We start from the raw sequence: 26,365 nt of genomic DNA, 5'->3' as shown, positions 1-26,365 counted from the left end.
CCCCCTCTCTTTTGAGCTCTCTCACTCTACCCCCTCTCTTTTGAGCTTTCTCTCTCCCCGCCCTCTCTTTTGCGCTCTCTCCCCCCTCTCTTTTGCGCTCTCTCTCTCCCTCCTCTCTTTTGCGCTCTCTCTCTCCCCCCTCTTTTTTGCGCTCTCTCTCTCCCCCTCTCTTTTGCGCTCTCTATCTCCCCCATCTCTTTTGAGCTCTCTCTCTCCCCCATCTATTTTGCTCTCTATCCCCCCCTATCTCTCCCCCCTCTTTTACTCTCTCTCTCTCCCCCCTCTTTTGTGCTCTCTCTCCCCCCCTCTCTTTTGCGCTCTCTCTCCCCCCTCTCTTTTGCGCTCTCTCTCCCCCTCTCTTTTGCGCTCTCTCTCTTTTCCCCTCTCTTTTGCTCTCTCTCTCTGCCCCCTCTCTTTTGCTCTCTCTCTCCCCCCTCTCTTTTGCTCTCTCTCTCTTCCCCCTCTCTCTTGCGTGCTCTCTCTCCCCCTCTCTTTTGCTCTCTCTCTCTCCCTCTGTTTTGCGCTCTCTCTCTCCCTCCTCTTTTGCGCTCTCTCTCTCTCCCCCCTCTCTTTTGCATGCTCTCTCTCCCCCTCTCTTTTGCACTCTCTCTCTCCCCCTCTCTTTTGCGCTCTCTCACCCCTCTCTTTTGCACTCTCTCTCCCCCTCTCTTTTGCTCTCTCTCTCTCCCCCATTTCTTTTGTGCTCTCGCTTCCCCTCTCTTTTGAGCTCTCTCCCCCATCTCTTTTGCGCTCTCTCTCTCCCCCTCTCTTTTGAGCTCTCTTTCTCCCCCATCTCTTTTGCGCTCTCTCTCACCCTCTCTTTTGAGCTCTCTCTCTCCCCTCTCCTCTCTCTCTCCCCTCCTCTCTCTCTCTCTCTCTCCCCTCCTCTCTCTCCCCCCCCACTCTCTCTCCCCCCTCCCTCTCTCCCCCTTCTCTTTTGTACTCTCTCTCCCCCTCTTTTGCTCTCTCTCTCCCCCCTCTATTTTGCGCTCTCTCTCTCCCCCTCTCTTTTGCACTCTCTCTCTCCCCCTCTCTTTTGTGCACTCTCCCCCCCTCTCTTTTGCTCTCTCTCCCCCTTTTCTTTTGTGCTCTCTCTCTCCCCCCTCTTTTGATCTCTCTCTCTCTCCCCCCTCTCTTTTGTGCTCTCTCCCCTCTATTTTATGCTCTCTTCCCCCTCTCTTCGTGCTCTCTCCCCCCTCTCTTTTGCTCTCTCTCCCCCATCTCTTTTGCGCTCTCTCTCTCTCCCTCTCTTTTGAGCTCTCTCTCTCCCTCTCTTTTGAGCTCTCTCTCCCCATCTCTTTTGCGCTCTCTCTCCCCTTCTCTTTTGAGCTCTCTCTCTCCCCCTCTCTCTCTCCCTCCCCTCTCTCTCTCCCCCCTCCTCTCTCCCCCCTCCTCTCTCTCTCCCCCCTCCTCTCTCTCCCCCCCTCCTCTCTCTCTCCCCCCTCCTCTCTCTCTCCCCTCCTCTCTCTCTCTCCCCTCCTCTCTCTCTCTCTCCCCCCTCTCCTCTCTCTCTCCCCTCCTCTCTCTCTCTCTCTCTCTCTCTCTCTCTCTCCCCTCCTCTCTCTCCCCTCTCTCTCTCCCCCTCTCTTTTGTGCTCTCTCTCCCCCTCTTTTGCTCTCTCTCTCTCTCTCTCTCTCTCTCTCTCCTACCTCTCTTTTGTGCTCTCTCTCCCCCTCTATTTTGTGCTCTCTCCCCCTCTCTTTTGCTCTCTCTCTCCCCCATCTTTTGCTCTCTCTCTCCCCCTCTCTTTTGCGCTCTCTCTCCCCCTCTCTTTTGCGCTCTCTCCCCCTCTCTTCGCGCTCTCTCTCCCCCCCTCTTTTGCTCTCTCTCTCTCCCCCATCTCTTTTGCGCTCTCTCTCCCCCTCTCCTCTCTCTCTCCCCTCCTCTATCTCTCTCCCTTCCTCTCTCTCTCCCCCTCTCTCTCCCCTCTTCTCTCCCCTCCTCTCTCCCCTCCTCTCTCCCCTCCTCTCTCACCCCTCCTCTCCTCTCTCTCTCCCCTCCTCTCTCTCTATCTCTCCCCCTTCTCTATCTCTCTCCCCTCTCTATATCGCGACCGTGCCCCTTTCACGCCCGGCCATGCCCCTACATGGCCATTCACGCCCGGGCACACCCCCTTCACGCCGGCCATGCCCCCTGCTCACGCCCGGCCATGCCCTCTTCTGCTGCAGATCAGCTAGGGAGTAGGACTCAAAGGCCAGGTGTGTTTGTCCTTGTGCTGTCTCTACTGCGCATGACAGCTTCGGACAAACACACTTTGCCTTTTATAGAATAGGATGTTAAGAAACACATCTTCTCCTATCATCTTCTATTGTTGGATTGCTCCCAAAAAAAGCTTTTTTGCTTTCAGACCGTATTGGTAGCTGAGTTTCCTAAATGATAACAGTACTATATTGTTTCATTTGTTAAACTCTGCCACCGCAAATACGTTTTTAAAGAAAGAAATCCCTCACACGTTAAGTAAATTTTTTGAAATTTCTCCCAAAACTGATACATACATTATTCCATTTAAACCTTGTAAGGTTACAGGAAATCTGTATTCATGTAACCCCTTTGTTCATTCTGCAAGGAAAATACTCATTTGCATGTGTGCTATTCACCTATTGCCATAAGAAAACATTCCCAATGCTCAGTATCCATATAATTGCCATTATGTATCTTGATATGATGGGCATATTTCATTAGTCACTGTGGGACACCAGTATCTACAGTACCCACATATACAAATGCCATGTTTTACATTTTTTTTATATTTGATTGCAAGTCTCATTCGCACTATCATGATTGTCACAAACAGTACTAGTAAAATAGTGGTTTTAGGGCAAATGGTACCTAGTATATCTGTTTTATATATCTTAGCCCTCATCTAAGGAGACGCACTCATTTTAATTGAGCCCTGCAACAGTCCGGGGGACTATCCGGTATATTTGGTGGAACGGAGAGAAGTGCTGATCGCGATGCAGATCGGGGCCTAACCGGCATTGAGGCCTCTCAGGAATGGAGCATTACGCGTCATTAGCCTTTCACAGTTGGAAGGTGGTGGGGTGCCCTGGACCTACCCCGCAGAGTAGTGGATGATAAAGCATAAAAATTTGGGAGCATGGTGGAACTTTACACATAGAGGTGGGTACTGATTTTTTGGAGGTGGCGATATCTGCAGCCCCCTGTGTTCTGGGACATACGATGCCTCAGAAGCAGGCCAAAAAGGGTTTTGGTGTTGACCCAGAGCTTCACAACTACCTGGATATTCAAGAGGATCCTCCGGGTGGACTTGGCTTGGGGATGCTGCACAGATACGCTGCTAACTCACCCTGTGCAGGTCAGCTTCTTTATTGACCTATAAAGGGAAAGTCCCCCTATAATCTCTGGTACGATGATCGATATGTATTAGATATACGGGAGACAGAGGATTTATTGCCTGTAACTAGCAGTGCCTCCTATGTTGGTGTCTCTGTGATACTGCAGCGGGACATTCTGATCTCCATGATCTTATACATTACCTGCTTTACTGAACTATCTGCAAACCAGAGACTTTCATTTCTTTCTCAATGCCATGCTCCCCTGAGCTCTCACAGATCTGGTGTGGGTTAAAGAGCTTTTACAAGTGTTTATTGGGTCGCGTTCCCAGATCAATTTCCCTGTATACAATAAGTGATATGATTCTGCATTTATAAAGTCGTGTGTTCTGAAACTGCACAAATTCCACACTTTTAACCTTCCTACCTATATCCTAACATTTAGCTGTATATCTTGGTTCAAAAGCCTATGTCTGTCAGAAATTTTTATGTCATAGTATATGCATATTTTTGCAGCATGAGTCTCCTCTTTTTCTAGCCCTCAGCTGATTAGGGTATAAGGCCTATATTTGATGTATACCAGTTTGTTTAGGTCTCATGTGCAATTTGGGTTAGCCCTTTTAATATTTTAGTTGTTTACATAGCATGCCCAGGAGTCTAGAAGGAGATTTCCCCTTTGCTCTATATCATTTTAGGATTACCACTTATGTCCTCCCCCCATATACTTTAGCACGATATCTGTTTTGATGCGGTACTCTCTCCTTGCTTTCATGTGCAGTCGCACAAATGTACATCTTATCTGACCTTGTAAGTTGTTTTTTCCAATTCCACTCAGGTGCACAAGCAATTAATACTTAGCCGTGGCTATATGCTGAAATTTACCAACTCTGTGTAACAAGTAATTAAAGTAGCTAATTACCGCATATGTAGCACCCGTTTTATATACCTGATGTTCATATAAGAAGATACCGATATAACACCCTACTAGCATATATAGTATACCTGACAGGGGTTTATAACTATTATGGCGAGTAGTTCCTGTTACCACCTTGGATTTAGAGTCCAGCTTTATGAAAGTTAGATATACAGGGTGAGTAGAGGTTAGAACACTATTGTGAGACATATAATTATACTATAGGGTGGTGTGCCAGTTTATGTACAGCTTAGTATTGGCCTAGATATCACTCAATTCTTTATTTAGCACCAGAACAAGGAGCTGTAATACTTGTGTACCCTGTTCTGAATATAGAGTGTTCATCACGAATGGCATATTAAGAAATTAACTAACGACCTACCTATCTCTTTGAATAATACGCCCCTTATTTGGGTTATATCAAGATCAGCTATATTTCACAAGGCTTATATCCTATAGCCCTGGCTCAGTGTGGTTTGTGATGGTTTAGGCTCACAGTTCTTATTTTTGAGATAGTAACTCTCTCCCTTTTATTATGTGTTCTGGGTGTCATACTCTAGAATATAAAAAGCTTACTGCTATATATTTCAGCTACTCTTTGATCGATTATAAGTTCCTATCATATAAGTGCATTAATAATCTTAATCTTAGTACCTTCCATGGCCTCACTCTCTCCCCAGTCATCTCTGGTGATCTAGTACGCATAGTGTGCCTAGGCTGGTTATATGTTTAACGTCGACTATCACTGACACTGCTTATCTGTCCTTTATTTATGATAGCAATGGAGGGGAACATTATCATTAACATAACCTCCGCACCCCCCCCCTCACCACCCTTGTGTGGTTAGGGATATGTGACTTATCCTCCGCATCATCTGCTTTAGCAGAGTTTCGTAGTCTATGCCCAGCCTGAAGAACCTCTGAGTACGTTTTTTCCCCTATATAAGTAAAAAGGTTCTTCGGGTCATAATATGAAACAATAAATGCTTTGTTTACTTGTGTGTTCTCTACTATCTATGGTCTGCATGTTTTAATGTTTTCACTGTGTTCTACATAATGTCTGAGGGTTGTTTACCAGTTTTTTCAATGTTATCTTTACGACAAAAATGTTAACTGTTGTTACTTTATTGAGCAAACAGTGATATCTGAAGTATGCTTTGTCACAGCACTCTTATTAATACCACTTTGTCTGATTCTGATGCTGACTACGATTATTAGCGGTGTCCTCCTTGTATTTTGGATAGTGTGATCCCACCAGAGGATCTGTCTGCCATTGAGGACACACTGTGGTTTAAAAACAAAATGAGGAGCAGAAAAGTTCGGCCTATAAGATTATATTATGTTGTATCATCATGCTGTAAACTTCTGTTACACCTTCTGCATGCCTAGATGCCGTGTTTGTAATGATGTGTTATTGCCACCTCAATAAAAAGAAATTAAAAAAAATAAAAATAAACAAAATAGTGGTTTTAAAGGAGATCGCTTAAAGGATCACTAAACACAGTAGAATAGCTTAATCAATAAATGTATAATAAATAGACACTGCTAAAGCACTTAGTTTGAATTTTCTGACAAATGTATTTACATTTTCCTTTCTATAGTGTCATGTGACAGCCTTTAGCCAATCACAAAATGCATATACGTACTGTATGTCCTGCAAATTTTGCACATGTTCAGTAGGAGCTGTGCATATAAATATATTGTGCTCATTTAGATAATGGAAGTGGATTGGAAAGTTGTTTAAAATTGTGTGCTCTATCTGAAAAACCTCCTTGTGCTGTGCGTTATGATTTTATAAGCTCCATACCCCCAAAAGCCAAGGGCTGAGTTTACGTGTTTGTGCACGCTTTCCCCCATAGAAATCAATGGAGAGTGTTAGAAAAAAACTATGTCTATGGGGAAATGCAAGTTTAAACTTAACACCCTAACATAAACTCCTAGTCTAAACACCCCTAATCCACTGCCCCCCGACATCACCGACGCTAAATAAAGTTATTAACCCCTAAGGACATTCATCTCTTTTACTGCCCTTAAAAGGGCATTCAGTTCTTTTACTGCCCATCAAAACCCTAATCTAAAAAAAAAAACACCCTAAAAAAAAAAAAAAACAGCACTAACCCCAGGAAATCTACTCACAGTTTCTGAAGGCCGGACATCCATCTTCATCCAGGCGGTGAGGTGAGAAGTCTTCATCCTTTGCGGGGGCATCTTCTATCTTCATCCCGGTGGTGCGGAGCTGTGGAGGGGCGTAACATTGTACAAGGTACCCGTTTAAATATAGGGTACCTTGCATTCCTATTGGCAGACATTTTCAAATCAATAGGATGAGAGCTACTGAAATCCTATTGGTTGTTCAAATCAGCCAATAGGATTTCAGTAGCTTTCATTCTATTAACTGATTTGAAAATGTCAGTCAATAGGAATGCAAGGTACCCCATGTTTAAAAGAATACCTTGCATTTAAGTTTCAGTGTACAGCGGTGATCGTATAAATAGGATCCTACTCGCTGGATGTCTGCGCCACCTGCGACGATGCTCCACCCCTCCACAGCTCTGTGCCACCAGGATGAAGATAGAAGATGCCACCGCGATGGATGAAGACTTCTCGCTGCCTGGATGAAGATGGATGTCCAGACTTCAGGAACTGTGAGTAGATTTCCTGGGGTTAGTGTTAGGTTTTTTAATTTTTTGGGGCGTTTTTTTTTTTAAGATTAGGGTTTTGATGGGCAGTAAAAGAGCTGAATACCCTTTTAAGGGCAGTAAAAGAGCTGAATTCCCTTTTAAGAGCAATGCCCATACAAATGCCCCTATAGGGTCAATGGGTATTTTAGGATTTTTTTAGACTTCGTTTTTTTATTTTGAGGTGTTAGTTGGGTGGGGTGAGGGGTTACTTTTAGGGGGGACTTTGCCATTTTCTTTTAGGTAAAAGAGCTGTTTAACTTAGGGTAATGCCCTACAAAAGGTAATTTTAAGGGATATTTGTAGTTTATTGTTAGGTTAGGGGTGTTTTTATAAGGGGGGGGGCTTTTTTGTTTTTATTTGGCTATTAGATAAATGTAATTTTTATTTTTTTGGATAATTTCGTTTTTTATTTTTTGTAATCTTAGTGTTTTTTTATTTTTTGTCATTTTAGCGTTTTTTTTTTATGATAGATTTTTAATTTTTTTTTCGTAGTTTTAGGTTTATTTAAATTCGTAATTTAGGTTTTTATTTTTTTCATAGTGTTAGTTGTTTTTTTATATCATTTTTATTGAGGTTTTGCATAGTTATGAACAAACATAAATAAGTAACATATTTCACAAAGAGTATAATACAATAGTGAGAAGATGGCAGAAGTAGGATTTCAAGCAAATAATGTAATATGAGCCTCTGAAACGTCAGTTTTATATTTTTAACAGCTTTCATAGATGACTAATTAGTCAGCCTCTTATGGACTAATTGATATAGGACAAACTGATAAATTATGATAGCCATATCAAAGACCCTATAGTGCCCAAAAGCACAAAGGAGGTATAAGGTTAGCAGCGGATGAGCACCGCTTAAAATATACTGACAGTGAGATGTAAACCTGTTTAAGATCCAAGAAAGTATTACTAAAGGGGTATGATGGGTTTATATATAGGAGGAGTTATAGGAATATGCTTAATCTGGAGGTAACTGTGACATGTCAGAATAATCTAGCTCATTATGACAAATCTTGTTATGGGTCCATGTATTCTTTTAGATATGTCACCCACACAGTTAGGGAATTCTACATAAGTATGCTAGTGTATATATAAGCTCGATTGAGGTGCTCTATGTCTGCTTTTGTGGTGATAAATGTGGAGTATTTAATTAAGCCTATTAGCTAGCTGATATGAGGTAGGTTAATGTAACTATTGTTTACATAGTTTAAAGCATCAAAGTATAGAAAGAGTACTGTAGGGGTCTACCGCGTTAACATACACATCAACTGTACCTCAAGTTATCCCCTTACACAGATTAGAACCACAGAATGTTTGCACAGTACTCTAAGATTCCTAGGCATGGTTCTTAACAGTGACAAACTAGTCATATTTATATATCAACAAAGTAGTTAGATATCTACAGGCTACTGGTTGACATGAACATCCAAACAAATTAAATACAAACAGGTGACAAGCCTTAGCAAATTCTGGACCATTCTCTGAGCATTAACAGTGAGATGTAAACTTGCTTAAGAACCAAGAAAGTGTTACTAGAGAGGTATGGTGTGTATTGATACTATATACATATGCTTAGCTGGAGGGGGTTATGAAACGGTAAACTAGCTTATTGTGACTAAGGGAGGAGACTTGCTCTAGGTCTATGTAGCCTTTTAGATGTGTCACCCACATGGTTGGGTAATTCTGCAGGGTTATGCTAGTACATACATAAGCTTGATTGAAGTGACCTATGCTCCCTTTTATAATGATGAATGTGGAGTACTTAACTAAGCCTACCAGCTAGTGAAAGGTGAAAGGTTGCTGTATTCATTGTTCACACAGTTCTAAGCATCAGAGTATGGAAGAGCCTACAATGTTAATACATATATTAATTGCATCTCACACTAACCCCTTACACAGATTTGTATCATAGGTTGCTGGAAGTCTCATTAAGTTTATCTTACACATATAAATTAAAACTGGATTGAACAGATTATTTTGAGGATATACTAAACACAAGCAGCAGTGTAAAAATCAGTCAGCATAGTATAAAAATTGTTTGCACCGTATATAGAGACACCTGATCTAAGATTCTTAAATGTGGCATTTTTATGCGATAACAAAGTAGTTAGGTGTCTACAGGCCACGGCGCAATACAAAAATCTAGATGAGTTAAATAAATACAGATAACAAGTATTGGTAAATTCTAACTTAAGTCTCAAACATGTACTATTCTAGGAGTATAAAGAAAGGAATCCTCTTAAGTGGGAAAATATTTTCTTTAACCTATGCCAGATCTGAAGCTCGTCTGGGCATATCGGTAAATAACAAGCTTGCTTAGTAAGTCATTCAACTCACAGGACAGTAGGAGTCCGGTTACCAAGTCTCTCACCTCCCACCCCAAATGTCCCTCAGCAATAGGTAAGATACTCCCCGGAGCTCACCCGTGGGAGTTGGCCGCACCTCCCCAGTACAAGCGTGGGAGTAGAAGATTGAGTCTCAGTTTATCACGGGAGCGTGGGATGGGAGGAGTCAAGCCCCATGGATTCTGCCAATTAGAGATCAGGCAAGGCCCCTCATCAAAGGTGGTAATGGCCCGACTCTTCAGCAGCGAGACTTCAGCTAGCGATGTAAAGCTGTCAGCACAGTACCGGTCAGTTTTGTCATCTATGCCATTTCTTGTATGATACTCCGAAGTCCCACCGGGCCTCTCCTTCATAGATAATGGGGGCTGCTTTATGTGAAAAGTACTTTCTGTCAGCTCCGCTGTGTCAATTCCATAATTGGTAGGTTGGCGCACTTCCGTTTGCATGAGCGTGTTTCTGATAGTGGTTGTGAGATCGTTAAACCTCTGTCAGGGTTTTTTCCTTGTTTTGTTTGCCATGTGCTGCTGGCAGCCATTTTACTCACCTCTCTTGCTGACTATGGTGCATTGTGGGGGATGCTGCTCATTTCCTGCACTTTCTTTTATGGCCAGACTGGTGTGCATCATTCTTGTGAGACAGGATGCAGTCTCAGAATTGTGATGTCATCACTCATTATTTAAAGGGCCTCTGTTCAGTATGCTTTGCCTTTGCGCTGTCTCAGACCTGTTTGTGAGAGTTCATGTGTATTACCTGGCTGCCTGACGTCCTTCCTGGTTCCTGATCCCTGGCTTGTTCCTGACTCTGCTGTTTTCCTTGTTCCTGATTCCGGCTCGTCTGACTATTCGCTTTGGATCCTGACTCAGCTCGTCTGACTACCAGCTCTGGTTTTGACTCCTGGCTTGTTATTTGACTTGCAGACTTTTTATTATTTTTTGCTATTAATAAAGGTGTGATTATTTTTGCACTTCTCGTCTCAGTCTGATTCCTGGCACCCTGACAACTTCCTTATAGCTTTGCGCTCCAATTCCTCTAGTAGAGTAGATATGCTTAAACAAGATTCCATCATCTTGGATCCGTAAAGAGATAGCTTTACCCGGCAAATTGTCAAGCCGGGGGGGGGGGGGGGGGGGGGCGGGGAGCTGGTAAGATGATTCAGGCATTTGGTCGGATTGGATCTTTTAATGATAAAATATCCAGGATAACAGTATCAGTCGACTCCAGATCTTCTCCTTTGTTGATATTCAAAGTTACATAGCAGGATGGCTAATTAGTTGGATGATAATCTATAGATTAAGTTAGATTGCAGTAGGAGCTCCTGAGTTTAGCATCCGATCATGGCCGTGGATTGGACACGCCCCAGTGTTAGTTTTTTTTAATCATGTAATTTAGGATTTTTACTTGGTAGTTTATTTTATTAGAATAGTTATGTTAGGTTTATTTATAGTTTAATCTTATTCTTTTTTCTTTCACAGGTAAATTTATATTTATTTTAAGATAGTTATAGTGTAACTTTTAATTTAAAGTTTGGGGGTTGTCAGGTTTAGGAGTGAAAAGTTTAATTTAGTGTTTTGCAATGTGGGGGGCTGGTGGTTTAGGGGTTAATACATTTAGTTTATAATTTACGATGTGGGCGGCTGGTGGTTTAAGGGTTAATAAGTTTAGTTTATTATTTGCGATGTGGGGGTCTGGAGGTTTAGGGGTTAATACTTTATTATAGTGTTGGCAATGTGGGGGGCCGGCGGTTTAGGGGTTAATAGATTTATTATAGTAGTAGCAATGTGGGGGAGGTTTAGGGGTTAATAGGTTTATTTAGTATTGACTATGTGGGTGGGAGGCAGATTAGGGGTTAATAGGTGTAATATAGTATTTGCGATGCAGGAAGGTGGCAGTTTAGGGGTTAATAGGTAGTTTATGGTGTTAGTGTACTATGTAACATTTTAGTTATGAGTTTTGTGAAACATTTTTGTTAGGCAAAATCCATAGCTACTGGTCTTAGATAGCGGAATGGATTGTGTTGGCATAGGCTGTAATGCAAGCATTTTAGCCGGACCGCACATCCTGTAATACGGCGCTATGGAAAATCCCACACTCAAACATTTTTTTAAAGCGGAATGGAGATTTGTGTAAAGGCTAAAATGCTTGCGGTATAGCTATACCACCGCGACTTGTAATATGCGTTACCTGCCATTCCACGCGCAATGGACAATTTTTCAGCAGTATAGCCGTACTGCCCCATAACGCAAAACTTGTAATCTAGGTGATTGTTTGTTAAATCCCCATTTGCATGTAAAAGAAAAAAACTGTAAATCTTGACCCTGCTGCCTTGCTACATTGAATCTTCCTAAGAGATAAAACAAGTTTTATGAAGTATTTTAAAATCTGTTTGAAAGTGCGAAAATCAGATAAAAACTCTCTCTTGTGAATGCTCAGAATTTAAAAGTAGACTTTTCAGCCTTAAAAAGAAATGAAAAAGACTGTGCCAATAGATTGTGATCGGGGCCACAATTGTAAACCGGAAAACATGCAAACACTTTCAGATATTAATTTCCCGTACACAAAATATTGTTCCTAAAAATAAAAAAAACATATTTATTTTACTAACAAACTTAAATAAAATACATAAAATTCTATTTTACAGTATAATGCATACATAGAGCACATTATATACACATGTACAATATACCCACAATACCCCAGCTCAAGTAGGTTTATTATTCATTTACAGGTAGATTACAAGTTTTGTGTTCGTGTCTTGTCGGTATAGCTGTACCGCAAGCATTTTAGCCTGTAATGCAACGTCAGTCCCGCATTCGAAAAAAATACGTTTTTTATGGGATTTCCATAGCGCCGGTATTACAAGTTTTACGGTGAGGCTAAAAAGCTTGCGTTACACCCTATACCGAGACAATCCGTACCGCCATCTGAGAGCAGTAGTTATGAGTTTTATGCAACAAAACTGTTACATAAAACTCATAACTAAAGTGTTACAAATTACACTAACACCTATAAACTACCTATTAACCCCTAAACCAAGGCCCTCCCGCATCGCAAATACTATATTAAAGTTATTAACCCCTAATCTGCCGCTCCCGACATCGCCACCACTAATAAAATGTATTAACCCCTATTCCTCCGCTCCCGACATCGTCACCACCATACTAAAGTTATTAACCCCTATTCCCCCACACCCCAACAGCGCCCACACTATAATAAAGATATTAACCCCTATTCCGCCGATCCCCGACATCGCCGCCACTAAAGTTATTAACCCCTAAACCTCTGGCCTCCTACATAGTATTAGGTTTATAAATAAACCTAATACATAGTATTAGGTTTATTTAAATTCGTAATTTAGGTTTTTATTTTTTTCATAGTGTTAGTTTTTTTTTTTATATCATTTTTATTGAGGTTTTGCATAGTTATGAACAAACATAAATAAGTAACATATTTCACAAAGAGTATAATACAATAGTGAGAAGATGGCAGAAGTAGGATTTCAAGCAAATAATGTAATATGAGCCTCTGAAACGTCAGTTTTATATTTTTAACAGCTTTCATAGATGACTAATTAGTCAGCCTCTTATGGACTAATTGATATAGGACAAACTGATAAATTATGATAGCCATATCAAAGACCCTATAGTGCCCAAAAGCACAAAGGAGGTATAAGGTTAGCAGCGGATGAGCACCGCTTAAAATATACTGACAGTGAGATGTAAACCTGTTTAAGATCCAAGAAAGTATTACTAAAGGGGTATGATGGGTTTATATATAGGAGGAGTTATAGGAATATGCTTAATCTGGAGGTAACTGTGACATGTCAGAATAATCTAGCTCATTATGACAAATCTTGTTATGGGTCCATGTATTCTTTTAGATATGTCACCCACACAGTTAGGGAATTCTACATAAGTATGCTAGTGTATATATAAGCTCGATCGAGGTGCTCTATGTCTGCTTTTGTGGTGATAAATGTGGAGTATTTAATTAAGCCTATTAGCTAGCGGATATGAGGTAGGTTAATGTAACTATTGTTTACATAGTTTAAAGCATCAAAGTATAGAAAGAGTACTGTAGGGGTCTACCGCGTTAACATGCACATCAACTGTACCTCAAGTTATCCCCTTACACAGATTAGAACCACAGAATGTTTGCACAGTACTCTAACGGCTAGATTTGGAGTTTTGTCGGTAACGACCCGAAAAGCTAACGCCGGCTTTTTTCTGGCCGCACCATAAAAATAACTCTGGTATTGAGATTACACATAAAGGCTGCGTTAGGCTCCAAAAAAGGAGCGTAGAGCATATTTAACGCAGCTTCAACTCACGATACCAGAGTTGCTTACTCAAGCGGCCAGTCTCAAAAACGTGCTCGTGCACGATTCCCCCATAGGAAACAATGGGGCTGTTTGAGCTGAAAAAAACCTAACACCTGCAAAAAAGCAGCGTTCAGCTCCTAACGCAGCCCCATTGTTTGCTATGCGGAAACACTTCCTACGTCTGCACCTAACACTCTAACATGTACCCCGAGTCTAAACACCCCTAACCTTACACTTATTAACCCCTAATCTGCCGCCCCCGCTATCGCTGACCCCTGCATATTATTATTAACCCCTAATCTGCCGCTCTGTAAACCGCCGCTACTTACATTATCCCTATGTACCCCTAATCTGCTGCCCCTAACACCGCCGACCTCTACATTATATTTATTAACCCCTAATCTGCCCCCCACAATGTCGCCTCCACCTGCCTACACTTATTAACCCCTAATCTGCCGAGCGGACCTGAGCGCTACTATAATAAAGTTATTAACCCCTAATCCGCCTCACTAACCCTATAATAAATAGTATTAACCCCTAATCTGCCCTCCCTAACATCGCCAACACCTAACTTCAATTATTAACCCCTAATCTGCCGACTGGAGCTCACCGCTATTCTAATAAATGTATTAACCCCTAAAGCTAAGTCTAACCCTAACACTAACACCCCCCTAAGTTAAATATAATTTACAGCTAACGAAATTAATTATCTCTTATTAAATAAATTATTCCTATTTAAAGCTAAATACTTACCTGTAAAATAAATTCTAATATAGCTACAATATAAATTATAATTACATTGTAGCTATTTTAGGATTAATATTTATTTTACAGGCAACTTTGTAATTATTTTAACCATGTACAATAGCTATTAAATAGTTAAGAACTATTTAATAGTTACCTAGTTAAAATAATTACAAAATTATCTGTAAAATAAATCCTAACCTAAGTTAGAATTAAACCTAACACTATACTATCATTACATTAATTAAATAAAATACCTACAATTACCTACAATTAAACCTAACACTACACTATCAATAAATAAATTAAATACAATTCCTACAAATAACTACAATGAAATAAACTAACTAAAGTACAAAAAATAAAAAAGAACTAAGTTACAAAAAATAAAAAAATATTTACAAACATAAGAAAAATATTACAACAATTTTAAACTAATTACACCTACTCTAAGCCCCCTAATAAAATAACAAAGACCCCCAAAATAAAAAATGCCCTACCCTATTCTAAATTACTAAAGTTCAAAGCTCTTTTACCTTACCAGCCCTGAACAGGGCCCTTTGCGGGGCATGCCCCAAGAAGTTCAGCTCTTTTGCCTGTAAAAAAAAACATACAATACCCCCCCCCCAACATTACAACCCACCACCCACATACCCCTAATCTAACCCAAACCCCCCTTAAATAAACCTAACACTAAGCCCCTGAAGATCATCCTACCTTGTCTTCACCTCACCAGGTATCACTGATCCGTCCTGGCTCCAAAATCTTCATCCAACCCAAGAGGGGGCTGGCGATCCATCATCCAGTTGCTGAAGAGGTCCAGAAGAGGCTCCAAAGTCTTCATCCTATCCGGGAAGAAGAGGCGATCCGGACCGGCAACCATCTTGATCCAAGCGGCATCTTCTATCTTCATCCAATGACGACCGGCTCCATCCTGAAGACCTCCACCGCGGACCCATCTTCTTCCGGCGACGTCCAACTGAAGAATGACGGTTCCTTTAAGGGACGTCATCCAAGATGGCGTCCCTCGAATTCCGATTGGCTGATAGGATTCTATCAGCCAATCGGAATTAAGGTAGGAATATTCTGATCCAATCAGCCAATCAGATTGAGCTCGCATTCTATTGGCTGTTCCGATCAGCCAATAGAATGCGAGCTCAATCTGATTGGCTGATTGGATCAGCCAATCGGATTGAACTTGATTCTGATTGGCTGATTCCATCAGCCAATCAGAATATTCCTACCTTAATTCCGATTGGCTGATAGAATCCTATCAGCCAATCGGAATTCGAGGGATGCCATCTTGGATGACGTCCCTTAAAGGAACCGTCATTCTTCAGTTGGACGTCGCCGGAAGAAGATGGGTCCGCGGTGGAGGTCTTCAGGATGGAGCCGGTCGTCATCGGATGAAGATAGAAGATGCCGCTTGGATCAAGATAGTTGCCGGTCCGGATCGCCTCTTCTTCCCGGATAGGATGAAGACTTTGGAGCCTCTTCTGGACCTCTTCAGCCACCGGATGATGGATCGCCAGCCCCCGCTTGGGTTGGATGAAGATTTTGGAGCCAGGACGGATCAGTGATACCTGGTGAGGTGAAGACAAGGTAGGATGATCTTCAGGGGCTTAGTGTTAGGTTTATTTAAGGGGGGTTTGGGTTAGATTAGGGGTATGTGGGTGGTGGGTTGTAATGTTGGGGGGGGTATTGTATGTTTTTTTTTACAGGCAAAAGAGCTGAACTTCTTGGGGCATGCCCCGCAAAGGGCCCTGTTCAGGGCTGGTAAGGTAAAAGAGCTTTGAACTTTAGTAATTTAGAATAGGGTAGGACATTTTTTATTTTGGGGGTCTTTGTTATTTTATTAGGGGGCTTAGAGTAGGTGTAATTAGTTTAAAATTGTTGTAATATTTTTCTTATGTTTGTAAATATTTTTTTATTTTTTGTAACTTAGTTCTTTTTTATTTTTTGTACTTTAGTTAGTTTATTTCATTGTAGTTATTTGTAGATATTGTATTTAATTAATGTATTGATAGTGTAGTGTTAGGTTTAATTGTAGGTAATTATAGGTATTTTATTTAATTAATTTAATGATAGTATAGTGTTAGGTTTAATTGTAACTTAGGTTAGGATTTATTTTACAGGTAATTTTGTAATTATTTTAACTAGGTAGCTATTAAATAGTTCTTAACTATTTAATAGCTATTGTACCTGGTTAAAATAATTACAAAGTTGCCTGTAAAATAAATATTAATCCTAAAATAGCTACAATGTAATTATAATTTATATTGTAGCTATATTACAGGGAGTGCAGAATTATTAGGCAAGTTGTATTTTTGAGGATTAATTTTATTATTGAACAACAACCATGTTCTCAATGAACCCAAAAAACTCATTAATATCAAAACCGAATATTTTTGGAAGTAGTTTTTAGTTTGTTTTTAGTTTTAGCTATTTTAGGGGGATATCTGTGTGTGCAGTTGACTATTACTGTGCATAATTATTAGGCAACTTAACAAAAAACAAATATATACCCATTTCAAATATTTATTTTTACCAGTGAAACCAATATAACATCTCAATATTCACAAATATACATTTCTGACATTCAAAAACAAAACAAAAACAAATCAGTGACCAATATAGCCACCTTTCTTTGCAAGGACACTCAAAAGCCTGCCATCCATGGATTCTGTCAGTGTTTTGATATGTTCACCATCAACATTGCGTGCAGCAGCAACCACAGCCTCCCAGACACTGTTCAGAGAGGTGTACTGTTTTCCCTCCTTGTAAATCTCACATTTGATGATGGACCACAGGTTCTCAATGGGGTTCAGATCAGGTGAACAAGGAGGCCATGTCATTAGATTTTCTTCTTTTATACCCTTTCTTGCCAGCCACGCTGTGGAGTACTTGGACGCGTGTGATGGAGCATTGTCCTGCATGAAAATCATGTTTTTCTTGAAGGATGCAGACTTCTTCCTGTACCACTGCTTGAAGAAGGTGTCTTCCAGAAACTGGCAGTAGGACTGGGAGTTGAGCTTGACTCCATCCTCAACCCGAAAAGGCCCCACAAGCTCATCTTTGATGATACCAGCCCAAACCAGTACTCCACCTCCACCTTGCTGGCATCTGAGTCGGACTGGAGCTCTCTGCCCTTAACCAATCCAGCCACGGGCCCATCCATCTGGCCCATCAAGACTCACTCTCATTTCATCAGTCCATAAAACCTTAGAAAAATCAGTCTTGAGATATTTCTTGGCCCAGTCTTGACGTTTCAGCCTGTGTGTCTTGTTCAGTGGTGGTCGTCTTTCAGCCTTTCTTACCTTGGCCATGTCTCTGAGTATTGCACACCTTGTGCTTTTGGGCACTCCAGTGATGTTGCAGCTCTGAAATATGGCCAAACTGGTGGCAAGTGGCATCTTGGCAGCTGCACGCTTGACTTTTCTCAGTTCATGGGCAGTTATTTTGCGCCTTGGTTTTTCCACACGCTTCTTGCGACCCTGTTGACTATTTTGAATGAAACGCTTGATTGTTCGATGATCACGCTTTAGAAGCTTTGCAATTTTAAGAGTGCTGCATCCCTCTGCAAGATATCTCACTATTTTTGACTTTTCTGAGCCTGTCAAGTCCTTCTTTTGACCCATTTTGCCAAAGGAAAGGAAGTTGCCTAATAATTATGCACACCTGATATAGGGTGTTGATGTCATTAGACCACACCCCTTCTCATTACAGAGATGCACATCACCTAATATGCTTAATTGGTAGTAGGCTTTTGAGCCTATACAGCTTGGAGTAAGACAACATGCATAAAGAGGATGATGTGGTCAAAATACTCATTTGCCTAATAATTCTGCACTCCCTGTAGGATTTATTTTACAGGTAAGTATTTAGCTTTAAATAGGAATAATTTATTTAATAAGAGTTAATTTATTTCGTTAGATTAAAATTATATTTAATTTAGGGGGGTGTTAGTGTTAGGGTTAGACTTAGCTTTAGGGGTTAATACATTTATTAGAATAGCGGTGAGCTCCGGTCGGCAGATTAGGGGTTAATAATTGAAGTTAGGTGTCGGCGATGTTAGGGAGGGCAGATTAGGGGTTAATACTATTTATTATAGGGTTAGTGAGGCGGATTAGGGGTTAATAACTTTATTATAGTAGCGGTGCGGTCCGCTCGGCAGATTAGGGGTTAATAAGTGTAGGCAGGTGGAGGCGACGTTGAGGGGGGCAGATTAGGGGTTAATAAATATAATATAGGGGTCGGCGGTGTTAGGGGCAGCAGATTAGGGGTACATAGCTATAATGTAGGTGGCGGCGCTTTGCGGTCGGCAGATTAGGGGTTAATTATTGTAGGTAGCTGGCGGCGACGTTGTGGGGGGCAGATTAGGGGTTAATAAATATAATACAGGGGTCGGCGGTGTTAGGGGCAGCAGATTAGGGGTACATAAGTATAACGTAGGTGGCGGTCGGCAGAGTGGCGGCGATGTGGGGGGGCCTCGGTTTAGGGGTACATAGGTAGTTTATGGGTGTTAGTGTACTTTAGAGTACAGTAGTTAAGAGATTTATGAACCGGCGTTAGCCCAAAAAGCTCTTAACTACTGACTTTTTTCTGCGACTGGAGTTTTGTCGTTAGATTTCTAACGCTCACTTCAGACACGACTCTAAATACCGGAGTTAGAAAGATCCCATTGAAAAGATAGGATACGCAATTGACGTAAGGGGATCTGCGGTATGGAAAAGTCGCGGCTGAAAAGTGACTTTTTGAGTGACTCCAAATACCGGAGTTAGCCTAAAACCAGCGTTAGGAGCCTCTAACGCTGGTTTTCACGGCTAACGCCAAACTCCAAATCTAGCCGTAAGATTCCTAGGCATGGTTCTTAACAGTGACAAACTAGTCATGTTTATATATCAACAAAGTAGTTAGATATCTACAGGCTACTGGTTGACATGAACATCCAAACAAATTAAATACAAACAGGTGACAAGCCTTAGCAAATTCTGGACCATTCTCTGAGCATTAACAGTGAGATGTAAACTTGCTTAAGAACCAAGAAAGTGTTACTAGAGAGGTATGGTGTGTATTGATACTATATACATATGCTTAGCTGGAGGGGGTTATGAAACGGTAAACTAGCTTATTGTGACTAAGGGAGGAGACTTGCTCTAGGTCTATGTAGCCTTTTAGATGTGTCACCCACATGGTTGGGTAATTCTGCAGGTTTATGCTAGTACATACATAAGCTTGATTGAAGTGACCTATGCTCGCTTTTATAATGATGAATGTGGAGTACTTAACTAAGCCTACCAGCTAGTGAAAGGTGAAAGGTTGCTGTATTCATTGTTCACACAGTTCTAAGCATCAGAGTATGGAAGAGCCTACAATGTTAATACATATATTAATTGCATCTCACACTAACCCCTTACACAGATTTGTATCATAGGTTGCTGGAAGTCTCATTAAGTTTATCTTACACATATAAATTAAAACTGGATAGAACAGATTATTTTGAGGATATACTAAACACAAGCAGCAGTGTAAAAATCAGTCAGCATAGTATAAAAATTGTTTGCACCGTATATAGAGACACCTGATCTAAAATTCTTAAATGTGGCATTTTTATGCGTTAACAAAGTAGTTAGGTGTCTACAGGCCACGGCGCAATACAACAATCTTGATGAGTTAAATAAATACAGATAACAAGTATTGGTAAATTCTAACAAGTCTCAAACATGTACTATTCTAGGAGTATAAAGAAAGGAATCCTCTTAAGTGGGTAAATATTTTCTTTAACCTATGCCAGATCTGAAGCCCGTCTGGGCATATCGGTAAATAACAAGCTTGCTTAGTAAGTCATTCAACTCACAGGACAGTAGGAGTCCGGTTACCGAGTCTCTCACCTCCCACCCCAAATGTCCCTCAGCAATAGGTAAGATACTCCCCGGAGCTCACCCGTGGGAGTCGGCCGCACCTCCCCAGTACAAGCCTGGGAGTAGAAGATTGAGTCTCAATTTATCACGGGAGCGTGGGATGGGAGGAGTCAAGCCCCATGGATTCTGCCAATTAGAGATCAGGCAAGGCCCCTCATCAAAGGTGGTAATGGCCCGACTCTTCAGCAGCGAGACTTCAGCTAGCGATGTAAAGCTGTCAGCACAGTACCGGTCAGTTTTGTCATCTATGCCATTTCTTGTATGATACTCCGAAGCCCCACCGGGCCTCTCCTTCATATATAATGGGGGCTGCTTTATGTGAAAAGTACTTTCTGTCAGCTCCGCTGTGTCAATTCCATAATTGGTAGGTTGGCGCACTTCCGTTTGCATGAGCGTGTTTCTGATAGTGGTTGTGAGATTGTTAAACCTCTGTCAGGGTTTTTTCCCTGTTTTGTTTGCCATGTGCTGCTGGCAGCCATTTTACTCACCTCTCTTGCTGACTATGGTGCATTGTGGGAGATGCTGCTCATTTCCTGCACTTCCTTTTATGGCCAGACTGGTGTGCATCATTCGTGTGAGACAGGATGCAGTCTCAGAATTGTGATTTCATCACTCATTATTTAAAGGGCCTCTGTTCAGTATGCTTTGCCTTTGCGTTGTCTCAGACCTGTTTGTGAGAGTTCATGTGTATTACCTGGCTGCCTGACGTCCTTCCTGGTTCCTGATCCCTGGCTTGTTCCTGACTCTGCTGTTTTCCTTGTTCCTGATTCCGGCTCGTCTGACTATTCGCTTTGGATCCTGACTCAGCTCGTCTGGCTACCAGCTCTGGTTTTGACTCCTGGCTTGTTATTTGACTTGCAGATTTTTTATTATTTTTTGCTATTAATAAAGGTGTGATTATTTTTGCACTTCTCGTCTCAGTCTGATTCCTGGCACCCTGACAACTTCCTTATAGCTTTGCGCTCCAATTCCTCTAGTAGAGTAGATATGCTTAAACAAGATTCCATCATCTTGGATCCGTAAAGAGATAGCTTTACCCGGCAAATTGTCAAGCCGGGGGGGGGGGGGGGGCGGGGTGCTGGTAAGATGATTCAGGCATTTGGTCGGATTGGATCTTTTAATGATAAAATATCCAGGATAATAGTATCAGTCGACTCCAGATCTTCTCCTTTGTTGATATTCAAAGTTACATAGCAGGATGGCTAATTAGTTGGATGATAATCTATAGATTAAGTTAGATTGCAGTAGGAGCTCCTGAGTTTAGCATCCGATCATGGCCGTGGATTGGACACGCCCCAGTGTTAGTTTTTTTTAATCATGTAATTTAGGATTTTTACTTGGTAGTTTATTTTATTAGAATAGTTATGTTAGGTTTATTTATAGTTTAATCTTATTCTTTTTTCTTTCACAGGTAAATTTATATTTATTTTAAGATAGTTATAGTGTAACTTTTAATTTAAAGTTTGGGGGTTGTCAGGTTTAGGAGTGAAAAGTTTAATTTAGTGTTTTGCAATGTGGGGGGCTGGTGGTTTAGGGGTTAATACATTTAGTTTATTATTTACAATGTGGGCGGCTGGTGGTTTAAGGGTTAATAAGTTTAGTTTATTATTTGCGATGTGGGGGTCTGGAGGTTTAGGGGTTAATACTTTATTATAGTGTTGGCAATGTGGGGGGCCGGCGGTTTAGGGGTTAATAGATTTATTATAGTAGTAGCAATGTGGGGGAGGTTTAGGGGTTAATAGGTTTATTTAGTGTTGACTATGTGGGTGGGAGGCAGATTAGGGGTTAATAGGTGTAATATAGTATTTGCGATGCGGGAAGGTGGCAGTTTAGGGTTTAATAGGTAGTTTATGGTGTTAGTGTACTATGTAACATTTTAGTTATGAGTTTTGTGAAACATTTTTGTTAGGCAAAATCCATAGCTACTGGTCTTAGATCGCTGAATGGATTGTGTTGGCATAGGCTGTAATGCAAGCATTTTAGCCGGACCGCACATCCTGTAATACGGCGCTATGGAAAATCCCACACTCAAACATCATTTTTTTAAAGCGGAATGGAGATTTGTGTAAAGGCAAAAATGCTTGCGGTATAGCTATACCACCGCGACTTGTAATATGCGTTACCTGCCATTCCACGTGCAATGGACAATTTTTCAGCAGTATAGCCTTACTGCCCGATAACGCAAAACTTGTAATCTAGGTGATTGTTTGTTAAATCACCATTTGCATGTAAAAGAAAAAAACTGTAAATCTTGACCCTGCTGCCTTGCTACATTGAATCTTCCTAAGAGATAAAACAAGTTTTATCAAGTATTTTAAAACCTGTTTGAAAGTGCGAAAATCAGCTAAAAACTCTCTTTTGTGAATGCTCAGAATTTAAAAGTAGACTTTTCAGCCTTAAAAAGAAATGAAAAAGACTCTGCCAATAGATTGTGATTGGGGCCACAATTGTAAACCGGAAAACATGCAAACACTTCTTTCAGATATTAATTTCCCGTACACAAAATATTGTTCCTAAATATAAAAAAAACATATTTATTTTACTAACAAACTTAAATAAAATACATAAAATTCTATTTTACAGTATAATGCATACATAGAGCACATTATATACACATATACAATATACCCACAATACCCCAGCTCAAGTAGGTTTATTATTCATTTACAGGTAGATTACAAGTTTTGTGTTCGTGTCTTGTCGGTATAGCTGTACCGCAAGCATTTTAGCCTGTAATGCAACGTCAGTCCCACATTCGAAAAAATTACGTTTTTTCATGGGATTTCCATAGCGCCGGTATTACAAGTTTTACGGTGAGGCTAAAAAGCTTGCGTTACACCCTATACCGAGACGATCCGTACCGCCATCTGAGAGCAGTAGTTATGAGTTTTATGCAACAAAACTGTTACATAAAACTCATGACTAAAGTGTTACAAAGTACACTAACACCCATAAACTACCTATTAACCCCTAAACCAAGGCCCTCCCGCATTGCAAATACTATATTAAAGTTATTAACCCCTAATCTGCCGCTCCCGACATCGCCGCCACTAATAAAATGTATTAACCCCTATTCCGCCGCTCCCAACATCGTCACCACCATACTAAAGTTATTAACCCCTATTCCCCCACACCCCAACAGCGCCCACACTATAATAAAGATATTAACCCCTATTCCGCCGATCCCCGACATCGCCACCACTAAATAAAGTTATTAACCCCTAAACCTCTGGCCTCCTACATCACTGCCACTAAATAGACCTATTAACCCCTAAACCACCAGCCTCCCACATCGCAACAACCTAAATTAAACTATTAACCCCTAAACCTAACCCTAAACCTAACCCTAACACCCCCTAACTTTAAAGTGAATGTAAAGTCATTCTGGCTGCTAAACACAGCATTAAAATGTATTTGAAAATAGGTATACTTTAATTGATGATTTTTGTAATAAATTTGTATTTACCGAGTATTTTGTATTTAGATAGCTGTGATCGTACTTTTAATCCTCCGCCCGCCATCTTTGATGATTGATTGACATAGTAGGCTCGATCTTGTCAACCAATCAGTGAATCCACCACGAGGGGACCAAAACTTTTTCTCTACGTCATGCGTCCGTAATGTGCTTGCATTAGAGCGCTGTTCTAATACTGATCTCAGACACGCGTTCACATTTTGCGCATGCGCTCTTCAACGATTTTGGGTCTTAGTAATTTATTCCCCAATTTTGGATCGCAAGGTATGTAGCGATCATACAGGGGCTGGCTCGATCGCTGCTGTACTGTCTTCAACGATAGTATTCAATGAATGTTTTCATTCATTGAATACTATGTTACTATACAATTACATTGGCGTGTAACGCATGCGCAGATGTGCCGATAGCCGGGAGCGCGCATTTCCTCTACGTAAACAGCGGGTGGGACCGCTGTATATGTAACATGGAACAAAATCAGGAAGTTGTGGATGGGAGGAGCTGGTCCATAAAACGGACCAAATTGGTAATAAAAGTATAATATTTATTTTACATTTAAAAAAAAAAAAAAAAGTGGCGGTTTAAATTGTACACCAAAAAGCAAATAAGATAAACGTTCAAAGTAGAGAAAATTTACATTCACTTTAACATAATTAAAATAGAACTAAATTAAAGTTACAATTATGAACTAAATAATACCTGTTTAAAACTAAATAAATACTTACCTGTGAAATAAAACCTAAGCTAGCTACAATATAAATAATAGTTATATTGTAGCTAGCTTAGGTTCTATTTTTTTTTCACAGGTAAGTTTGTATTTATTTTAACTAGGTAGATTAGTTAGTAAATAGTTATTAACTATTTACTAACTACCTAGTTAAAATAAATACAAACGTACCTGTGAAATAGAAATAGAACCTAAGCTGCCTTCACTAAAACCTAACATTACAAAAAGTAAAAAACACTAAAATTACAACAAAAAAACCTACCATTACAAAAAGTAAAAAACACTAAAATTACAACAAAAAAACTACCATTACAAAAAATAACAAACAAAATTATCCAAAACAATAAAAATTATTCCTATTCTAATACCCTGTTTAAAAAAAAAAAAAACAACCCCGAAATAAAAACCCCTAATCTATAATTAACTACCAAGGGCCCTTAAAAGGGCCTTTTGTAGGGCATTGCCCTAAAGAAATCAGCTCTTTTTCTACAAAAGAAAAACAACCCCCCTAATAGTATACAAACCCCCACCCCCAAACCCACAAAAAAATTATATGGGCATTGCCCTTAAAAGGGCATTCAGCTCTTTTGCTGCCCATTAAAAATAAAAAATGGCTATTCTAAAAAAAAAACAACAACTCCAAAACGAAAAAACAAAACAAAATAACAAACAAATTATCCAAAATAATAACAATTATTCCTATTCTAATACCCATTTTTTAAAAAAAACAAAACAAAATAAAAGAAACCTAATCTTTAATAAACTACCAATAGCCCTTAAAAGGGTCTTTTGTAGGGCATTGCCCTAAAGAAATCAGCTCTTTTTCTAAACAAAAATACAAAGACCCCTAACATTACAACCCCCCCAAACCCACAAAAAAACGATCTATAAAAACCTAATCTACCCATTGCCCTGAAAACGGCATTTGTATGGGCATTTCCTATAAAAGGGCATTCAACTCTTTTTCTTGCCCTTAAAAGGGCATTCAGCTCTTTTACGAAATGCCCAAACCCTAATCTAAAAAAAAATCCACCCTAAAAAACCTTAAAAAAAACACTAACCCCTCTTTAGGTACTCACAGTTGCTAAAGTCCCACTTGAACGATCTTCATCCCAGCGGCTCCATCTTCATCCAGGCGACTCCATCTTCATCCATCGCGGGACCGGCATCTTCTTTATCCCTGCGGAGGCGGAGCGGTCGATGCACGGAGGTCCAAGGCGGAGGTCCAGGCGGAGGTCCAACGATCTGATGTGGAGGTACTCTTCATGCGATTGTACGCCGCACAGTGAGGATTGAAATGCAAGGTACCCCTTTTATACTGGGGTACCATTGCATTCCTATTGACTGAAAAATTAAAATCAGCCAATAGGAATTAGGGCTGCTAAAATCCTATTGGCTGTAATGGTAGTTTTTTTATTTTTGGTAATTTTAGTGTTTTTTTATTTTTTGTAATGTTAGGTTCTAGTGTAAGGCAGCTTAGGTTTTATTTCACAGGTAAGTTTGTATTTATTTTAACTAGGTAGTTAGTAAATAGTTAATAACTATTTACTAACTAGTCTACCTAGTTAAAATAAATACAAACTTACCTGTAAAATAATAATAAAACCTAAGCTAGATACAATGTAACTATTAGTTATATTGTAGCTAGCTTAGGTTTTATTTCACAGGTAAGTTTGTTTTTAGTTTTAAATAGGTATTATTTAGTTAATATTAGTAACTTTAATTTAGCTCTATTTTAATTATGTTAAAGTTAAGGGTTGTTAGGTTTACGGTTAGGTTTAGGGGTTAATAGTTTAATTTAGGTTGTTGCGATGTTGGGGGCTGACGGTTTAGGGGTTAATAGGTTTATTTAGTGGTAGTTATGTGGGAGGCCAGAGATTTAGGGGTTAATAACTTTATTTAGTGGCGGCGATGTCGGGGAGCGGCGGAATAGGGGTTAATAGATTTATT

This window comes from Bombina bombina, chromosome 1, assembly GCF_027579735.1.
Source record: "Bombina bombina isolate aBomBom1 chromosome 1, aBomBom1.pri, whole genome shotgun sequence".
Lineage (NCBI taxonomy): Eukaryota > Metazoa > Chordata > Amphibia > Anura > Bombinatoridae > Bombina > Bombina bombina.
The sequence above is the reverse complement of the archived record's forward strand: the minus strand, read 5'-3'. Positions refer to the sequence as shown.